General features: G+C 28.8%; 1 protein-coding gene across 2 annotated transcripts in view; it reads left to right on the top strand.

Moving 5' to 3' along the window:
• Positions 1 to 352: 352 nt before the first annotated feature.
• Positions 353 to 7,963, top strand: part of RASSF8 (ras association domain-containing protein 8) — a 49,425-nt gene continuing 41,814 nt past the window's right edge. For both annotated transcript variants that reach the window (XM_067279375.1, XM_067279376.1), the window contains exon 1: positions 353 to 532. The gene's annotated coding sequence lies outside the window, so the exon portion shown is untranslated. The remainder of the gene's footprint in view (positions 533 to 7,963) is intronic.

The following is a 7,963-nucleotide window of genomic DNA, read 5'->3' as shown; positions in this document are numbered from 1 at the left end:
GATAACGTCGTTTCTAGAATAATTTGTCCTCTATTCGTAATTTTTCATCTGTCCTATGCGCAGGCCACTTACATGCTTCTCTCTATGGTTTAGCCTGAAATAAATCATTCATACATATTTTCTTATTTATCGAATAAAGTTAAACTTTTTATTTGACATAATAATTATAAATAGAAATATTAATTTATCACGTTTGATAATTTTAAAAACTGTAATTCTAAAAATAAAAAACTAAGGAATTTTTAAAATTACATAACAGAATGTCGTAATGTAATTCCGAAAATCAGATAATCTATGATTTATAAATACAGTAACTAAAATTAAATTCCTTCATGACAAGAAGCGCCCTCTTACGTTCCTTTTATATCACGTCAGTGATGATCTCCACCGAGAGATATAGAAATGGCGGTCATTGATGTTCGTGTATTTAAAAAAAAGACTTCGTTAAAAAATATTTTTTATTTTATTTTTATCGACATTTCGCCGAACGATTATAATTGACACCGATGTCGAAACCGTAGACAATACACAGGTTAGTAATAAAGACAATAGACATAAGTGTATATAAGTATATATTAATTTTAAAAAGTATTTTAATTAAAATTCTTTATTGTTAGATTTAACTAATTAAAACATCAATAAATTTGATAAGAAATGAATCTTATAAATCAGTATGTTCACTTTATATGAAATATTATTAATCTATTCTAATCAAATTTTGATAGGTTACTTCTGGGCCATTATCTGCATATGCACTGTATATAGGCCTATGTACTATAACTTCTATCAAAGTTTTTAATTTGTTAACTATTGTTTTTGTAGCTTTACATGATTTTTAAAAAATAAAATACAGACTTAAATCTAAAATTATACATAAAATATCATATTCACATAAATCATAGAACAGATTTGGAAATGTAATATTAAATATCAGATGATTCACTTAGTTTCAGGTTTGTAGGCTTAATTAATTAACCATGCTTTTGTTTACTCAATAATAATCTTTAAACTTGTGAACAGGATCTACGTTTCAGAATTTATTTTTAGTTTCATATCCTGGTGAATCTGTGTTTTCTATGAGTAATATAGTATAATGTAATGAAACTGTGTTAGATTAAGAGGCCAAATTGTTTTAATGATTAAACCTGTTTGTTTGCCTATTGCTTTGTTTAAATTAATGGCTTAAAAGCTGTTTGATAATCTAATAGTTGGTTACTAGCAGACATTATTACTGATAAGTGAAAAAATTTAAAAGAAGAGAGTGTTTAATTAATATAAATTTCCTTTGTTGTAATTTTGGACTAGTGATTTTTAATCATGTCTTTTTTTCAGCAATCCATACTGATTAGAGACCAAGACATTTAATCAAATCTTATTACCTTTATTTAGAAATACATTTTGGATTGATTTCTTCAATCCCTTCTGAGTCTACAAAATTTAAAAAAATATACATAGGCCTAAATATATCGTCTAAAACTGTGTATGAAAAGATAAGAAAAAATACCATACATGAAACCGACTGTGTTTTTGTTTTCTTGCCTCTTGTCTACGACATTTTTTATGGTTAACTATGACATTGTGCCAAATTTCATCAATCTCTATTCCATTAATTAAATTAATATTTTTACTATGAATTATCATGACATTCTTTAAATATTCTCAGATATAAATCATTTTCTCTATACAGTATTGTTATGTTATTTCTATCAATAATATACTTATTAATTTTATTTTTTCACAATGTGCCATCTGTGGAAATTGACAATATTTTAATCTTGTGACTGTCTCATGCTCTTTCAATCTTGCTTTCAATGGTCTTTTTGTGTCTTCTACACAATATACTTCTTTACAAGTACAGTTTGACTTTTAAACTATTCCTCAAATAATTAAATTATTTTTTTAAGTTATTGCATATTATATTTAAATAATCCTATTTTTTACATTTGTGGCCAGTGTTGTGTTAAATTTATTAAAATAATTTTTATATTTTTCATATAATATATAAGGTTATATAATTATATAACCTTCTATATAAGGGAAAGGCATATACAGTGGTACCTCAGTATATGTCTGTTTTAGAGTACGTCCTGTTTGGACGAAACAAATTTTGCTCGGTATAAGACTTTTGTTCGGTATATGACTTAATTCAATTATATGCACTATCTATGAACAAGTAGCACTATCAGTGTACTAGACCAGACTAGACGTTTGAGGTGCCACAATCTATAACTTTGTTAAATTTCTTCTGATTGTAATTTGTAAGTAAAACTTTTTATTAATCATGAATTGTAAAACGGCAAATGAAAAGCAACAGAAAAAAATGACTAGAATCACAATGGAACTGAAAAAAGAGATTGTTGAGAAATATGAAGGTGGCTTGTGTGTTTGAGATTTAACTGTTGCATACCGTATTCCAAGAATGACGATATCGACAATTGTGAAAAATAAAGACATTATTAAATCTGCTAATGTTGCAAAAGGGATTAAATCAATTTTTAAACAGAGATTGGAGACATTAGATCATGTTGAGAAATTGCTTTTGCTTTGGATAACTGAAAAACAGTGTGCTTGCGACAGTGTATCAGAAGCAATTATTTGCAATTATTACTGTAATAACTAATTTATAATAAAATTAATTTTTTTATTAATGTGCTCAGTGTTTTAATTATTTTACAACCCCATTAATATACCATATCAAGGGGAGTTTTTTTTACATGAGAACGGATTAATCATTTTTACATTACTTCTTATGAGAAAGGTTGGTTTGATATATGTCCTATTCGGTATAAGTTCAAACATTAGGAACTGATTAAGGTCATATACCGAGGTTCCACTGTATTAATTTTCAGTACTTTTGAATTTTACATTATATTTATTTTTGTTACACTCTTTTTATCCAGTTATTTAATAATTATTTGGATATCCTCAAGTAAAAATTTATGTTTTAGCTGATGGTCTTTTAACTTGTCTGTTAGATCTGTGATCCTTACCCAAATTTGTACCGGAAATTTAAAGGTTGAAGTTGCTGGTTTAGACTTTATATATACCGGTAGTCACGGGTGAAGTTTGTTTTCGACTAATGGTGTAATAAAATTATTCTTTCTTATATACGTGGATTTATTTTTTTTAATTGTTGCATGCTTTTTCATATGTTTTAATTTTTTACTATTTTTCAGTCATAATGTTGTTATATACTAAGTAATTAATTCTATTGTTATTTTCTAATTCAAATTTTAAATCAGAATCTAGTTTGTTCGCAGATTTTATTATTTGTGGTTCTAAATATTTTTATCATAAGTTATTAATGTATTATCTATGTATCTACTTATAAATTTTATTCCAGTTAACTGTATAAACAAATTGTATCTGTTTCTGTACTTAAGAAGTTTTAATTATCTTTGTTTAATTAATGCTTTTCTTTTGAAATATTATATATTAATAAGTATTTGGAAAGAACTAGTACCAGTAAATAAAAAAATATATATATAGGATAACATATGTCAAAAAATCAAATTAAAATAAATAATAATACTAGTGTTATATTACTTAGTGTTAAATTCAATGGTACACTCCAGGGGTGGCCAACAAGTTGATCGCGAAGCCAATTTTGGTTGATCCTTTATGATGTCTTTACTTTGTGTTACACTTGTAACCAAATGCAACGCCTGAACGTAACACGCAAATGCAACGGTATGCATGCAGTTATGACTCGACTCAGAAATAAACAGCCATTTAGCCTGAATATTTGGTACATATGGTAGCTTCTTTTCTTTAGTACAGGTATTAACAATATTATTACTATTTCTCCCATTATTATTAAGGTAATAAAATAAATTCCAAATCTGTCTTTATCTGTAGCTAATTTGAATTAATAAATATTGTTAATAATTACTCATGTTCTTTTCATTCCCTTGGATGTCAGTTTTTTGGCCTGTTAAATAATTATGTTGTTTTTTACGTAGATAGATATACAGGGTGTTTCAGTACAACGTGCACTCCCACGATTGATAGATTAACAAAGAATAAGTCTAAAAATCTTATATCATTCTTCCATGATAAATTTTCCTGGCCCACAAAAAAATTGCGAAAGAAATCTTAAAATCAAATTATCAGCCATACTGTGCATTTTTATAACAACTTTTTCATATTTACGAACACATAGTACCACAACGTATACATTGAAATTGATAAAAATAATTAAATAGATTTTTAGTAACTTAAAATATAATCTTGAAAGATTTTTCTAGGTACTGCCTGTACGGAATGAACTCTTAGCTGCAAATATCAAAAGTTGGGTCTGGAAATTTATTTCTTTATGAGCCTTATATCTCAAGAACTTAATAAATGATTTAAAAAATAAAAAAATAGTTTTGAATATATATTTTGCTGATCTACTCATAGCTCATGGGAGTGCACCTCGTACTGAAACACAGTTTATAAACATAGTATGTATTTAACACCTCCCCTCTCCACTTAGACTATGCCTTTGACAACAAGTTGATCGCGACACATTTTTAAGATAAAAAGTAGATCTTATGTACACACAAGTTGGCCACCCCTGGTATACTCTAATGCAGTGATTCCCAAACTTTTTCGATCCACCGCCCCTTTGTTCCATAAAGTTATACCCAATGCCCGTAATCCATTTTCTCTTGTGTGAGAAAGGATTGGAAATATTCTTAGGAAAACTTTTCTATGAATCTCACACTTTGTGCCCTTACTGTACATTGTTCTCAACATCTTGGAACCATTAAACACAATGCTTCCTTTTATCAGTTTAACAGAGGAAAGAGATCAGTGACCCCAACTTTTGCCTTTGTCATGGTTCAGTACCCTGCCTCCAGTGCCCCCCTAGATTTACTCACTGCCCACAAGGGGGCATTATCACCCACTTTGAGAAATGCTGCTCTAATGCAATATTAGAAATTAACAAAAAATTACAAGCACTTCTAATAAATTAACTTATCTTCATGTAAAGGTAGAATAGAACACTTGTTTTGTGTCCTGTTCAGTTATTATCTGACAAAGGTAAATTGATTTATCAAAAGTTCTTGTAATTTATTTGTTAATTTCTAATATTGTATTAGTGTGTACCATTAAATTTAACATTAAAATGTAGTATTCTTTATTTTTTTGTTTATAAAAATTATTTATTGAATATTTGAATTTCTAAATGTAAATCATGTAATGATGTTGTAGTATAGATTTACTTATTAATTTCAAGAACAAACATTTATTATTTTTTGTAAAGAAGAATAAAACAGACTTAAATGAAAAGTAGGTATAAAAATGAATTTATCATGTACTCACTTTGTTTTTATGATAGTCATTCATTAGATAAAGTGAAATGAAACAAATTCTAAACTAAAACGTAAAATCTGCTTTATTGGAATCACAAAGTTTAAATTAAAAACAACTTGTTTTGCACTTTTGGACCACTGGATACAAATGTAATAGTTAATTTAAATTTTGTGCACTTAAATAAAATAGATTGAGAGTATTAGAAAACTTGAAGTTAATTCATTATATATAAATTATGTATTTTGTAATCATTTTATAATCAAAAGAAAAGATGATAACAAGCTTGTGCAATGGTATTTTCCGTTATAAAATGCTTTGTTATAACTAGAAAAAGGATTTTCAGGTGCAGCACCTTTCCAAAAATATAGCTGTTTTCATATGGCTAGTTCAAGATATATATTTTTGAACATGAAATAAAGCAAAATGAACACATGATGACATTAGCACATTTTTTTTCCTCCTCTTTAACACTTCAATGCCTTTTTCCTCACTTTTCTGTTTCTAAAAGATTGGACAGAAAAATACATAAAACGAGCAACTACTTACTGTGACATTGTCACAATGCTGAGCTGCAATTTTTATTCATATGTTTTATATATTTTAAATTAAATAAATTACACTTATTTAATTTAAAATACAGTCAAACCTGTTTTTATGCGGGGGATAGGGACCGCATTAAAAAAAACGCATTAAAAAAAAATCTCACGAAACTTCACGAATGGCTGTAAATAATAGTTTTCGCAACACAATTAAAAAAATAATTTTTTTATGCGGTCAACAGGGACCGCATAAAAAAAGTCTCACATAGAAAATAACTCAAAACCGTACGAAATAGAATTTATTGACAACAGATGTCAGCACTTGACTGCATCGTCTGGTCTATCGTCTGTTTTACATATTTTTGTCCAGGTGGTGTTTTGTTGACTTAAAAAGTAAATTATTTCATTTTTCGCATATTCATGCAATAATATTACTATAATAAGTGCATTTATGCTATAATAAGTTTATTTAGCTATAATAAGTCAACGTAAGACATGACAAATCGCACGAGACTAGTCGCCAACTATACCGCACAAATTAAAAATTCGCATTAAAAAAATCGCACATAAAAGGAGCGCATAAAAACAGGTTTGACTGTATATGCTTTCCACCTCAAATTAGTAGTGTCCTGTCTTGTATATCATACTTTTTCTTTAACAATAGAGTTGTGCTGGTCATCTGTCTAACAGTTTTCAGGGGAAAATTTTTGAATTAAAATAACACAACTTCCAGTTTGTATCAGAAATTCTTATAGTTAATCAGGGCCTCCTGCCCCTAAGGTTTTTATATCAAGTCTCATCTTTCATCTATCTAACTCCATTCTTGAGATTAAGGAAGATAGATAGAGGACAGTAAGAATTTGTGTGTCTACAGTTTTCTCAAATTTCTGCCCAAGAAATTATTTTCAGTCTTGAGCAACTACATAAAATTCCATATCATTATTTTGTAGAGCAGATTGAGAGCTATAAAATGATATATTTACAATCTTTGTAGTTCCAATAATTCCCAGTGTAATATAGCAAAAACCTTCAAGAGAAAACAAAATAGTAGTGCTCTATTCACCAGTTCTCTGAGGCCCATGTCCAGTATATAAAGAAGGCTTAGAAAAAGAGCATTTCATTCTGGCCTTGGACTTTGTGATGGATAGTTGCTCTATATAATTGGTTATGTTAGTGTTGTACCACTTTGAACCAGAACACATTGTTCACAATAAACACATGCCAAAGATTAAGAAGGGACAGTTGTATTCACTTTCAAAAGAATTCAAGATGAAGTTCATTGAAGCTGATGGTCTCATTCTTTAATGTCTTCTTCAATGATGTAAATATCGAAATTGATGAGAAGCATCAAAGAGACCAAATAAACCAGCTCATCCAGTATAGCAAGCAAGTGAAGAATGTTGAACTTCACAAGTCAAAAGTTAAGCAAACTACCTTGATACATGCCTTCATTTCAGGATCTGAAAAACAGCAGTCATTGAGTTAGTTCAGTGCATGGCATGAATCCAAGTAGAAATTCCTGTCTAAAAAGTAAACAATCCTGCATTTAAATCATTCCTTGAGATGTACAACCCCTAGACAAAAAATTAGAATATTTACCTAACTGAAAGTTTAGTGTGCATTTTCTCATGAACAACACAGAGTACGAAACTTTTTTGACTCTACATAAACAATGTCTATGTATATTTATTATATACATTAATCAGACAAATTAACTCAAACTTTTTTTTTTGTTACAAATGTAAATGAAATGACAAAAAAATAGAATATTAGCTAAATGTGGGTTAAATATAGGAAATACAACAAAATAAATTTAATATTTTGGTGTATCATCTTTTGTCATAATCAGTGCTCGCAATCTGTTGGGCATGGTGCAGATTAATGCTTCTCATTTGTTTCTGATGATGCAGTTTCAAATGTGGCGAATATATGTCACTAGTTCCTCTTTAGAAGCTGATTACCATTCATTAAATCGTCACTTCATGACTCCCCACAAAATTTCAATGGGTTTAAGTCTGGGGAATTGCTTGGGAAAGACAGGATTGCAATCTGTCGTTCTTGTAACCAATGTATTGTTGACTTGGTGACATGAGAGGATGCTCCGTCTTGTTGAAATAGAAATG

This window comes from Centruroides vittatus, unplaced genomic scaffold (assembly GCF_030686945.1).
Source record: "Centruroides vittatus isolate TY-2023 unplaced genomic scaffold, ASM3068694v2 contig_866, whole genome shotgun sequence".
NCBI lineage: Eukaryota > Metazoa > Arthropoda > Arachnida > Scorpiones > Buthidae > Centruroides > Centruroides vittatus.
The sequence above is the reverse complement of the archived record's forward strand: the minus strand, read 5'-3'. Positions and strand labels throughout refer to the sequence as shown.